Below are 1,428 nucleotides of genomic sequence, written 5' to 3'. Positions count from 1 at the left end.
AAGAACCAGCACCTTGAAATGAATCCGGTATGCTGTAGGCAGGCAGTGCAATGTCTTTAGCACAGGCTGAATGTACTCCCGAATAGGGAGTCCCATCAAAAGCCTGGCTGCAGCATTTTGCACCAGCCGTATGTAGCTGGGCTTTCCACCTGCCTTTGGCTTTATTGCTGCTTCTGCCATACAGTTGATCAGATGGAGATATCTGACAAGGACTGAGTCTGCATTGTGGTTGTCAAAAATGCTTTAGGGCACTGCAGTGTTCCATCCTATTCAGCAGGGAGACCAAGGCAGAAATAGATGGTGCCGAGATGGGTAATAGAAGAAAAAAGTAGGGGAACAAAAACTTAACACAAAAAGATGAGTTGAGAACCAAAAAGGTTAATTGGATACAGATTAAGGGGACTAATACTAATTTCAACAAGTACAAAAATCAGTATATAAATAATACAAACTACACAAAAATACATGCATTTATTATATACTAGGAATAAGGCCCCTTGCAGAAATAAATACAACGAGATCTAGAAAGAGGCTCTGGGAGAGTGTTCTGGCTTTGGGCAAACAGTGTCAATTTGCTGTGGCGACCTCAGCAGGGTATAATGCGAGAGTCCACTGTTTTCTCCAGAGGAACTAATCTCTGCTACCTGAAAAGCAGTTGTAATTTTGAGTGATCTCTAGCCCTCACCTGGAGATTGGCAACAATTGTTACCTAGGATGAAATGGCTGGTCTGGAGGGTGTAGTCTATGGCATTCTACCTGTCTGAGGTCCCACCCCTCCGCAAACCCCACCCTTTCCAGGCTCCACCCCTCAAATCCCCAGGAATTTGCCAGCCTGGAGTTGGCAACCCCATCTCCTTCCCAGCTAACCATCAACCTACCATTATCTGCCCCTTTGACTTCAGCTGACTTCTGCCCTCCCTTCTGCAGAGCAGTTGTAATCCTGAGTGGTCTCCAGCCCTCACCTGGAGATTGGCAACAATGGTTCCCCATGAGGCACTGACTGGTTTGGAGGGTGGAGTCTATGGCATTGTACCTGTCTGAGGTCCCACCCCTCATCAAACCTCACCCTCTTCAGGCGCCATCCCTCAAATCTCCAGGAATTTCCCATCTGGAGTTGGCAACCCTATCAGGACTGGCCCCAATGTGTTTTCTCCCAAAGGCCAAAATAGGTGACAGGACCCAGCTTAGCTGCCTACCAACAGGCCTGGAGATTTGGGGGGTGGATCCTGCGGAGGGCAGCATTGGGCGGGGGGATGGAAGGACTCAGTAGGTATAATGTCATAGAGTCTAACCTCCAAAGCAGCCATTTTCTCCAGGGGAATTTGTCATCTGGAGATCAACTGTAACAGCGGGAGATCTCCAGGTCCCACCTGGAGATTGGCAACCCTAGGGGGAAGTCAGCAGCACAGCAGGGGGTTGAAGAGAATT

General features: G+C 48.5%; 1 protein-coding gene across 1 annotated transcript in view; it reads left to right on the top strand.

The window, feature by feature from the left end:
- LOC107111518 (chromosome unknown open reading frame, human C15orf41) overlaps nt 1-1,428 on the top strand; it is a gene marked incomplete at its 3' end in the record, with an annotated part of 72,668 nt that overhangs the window by 45,290 nt on the left and 25,950 nt on the right. The gene's annotated exons all lie outside the window — the stretch shown is intronic.

Source organism: Gekko japonicus, unplaced genomic scaffold, assembly GCF_001447785.1.
Source record: "Gekko japonicus isolate JY-2015 unplaced genomic scaffold, Gekko_japonicus_V1.1 scaffold74, whole genome shotgun sequence".
NCBI lineage: Eukaryota > Metazoa > Chordata > Lepidosauria > Squamata > Gekkonidae > Gekko > Gekko japonicus.
Note: the sequence above shows the minus strand (reverse complement) of the source record. Positions and strands in the feature narration are given on the sequence as shown.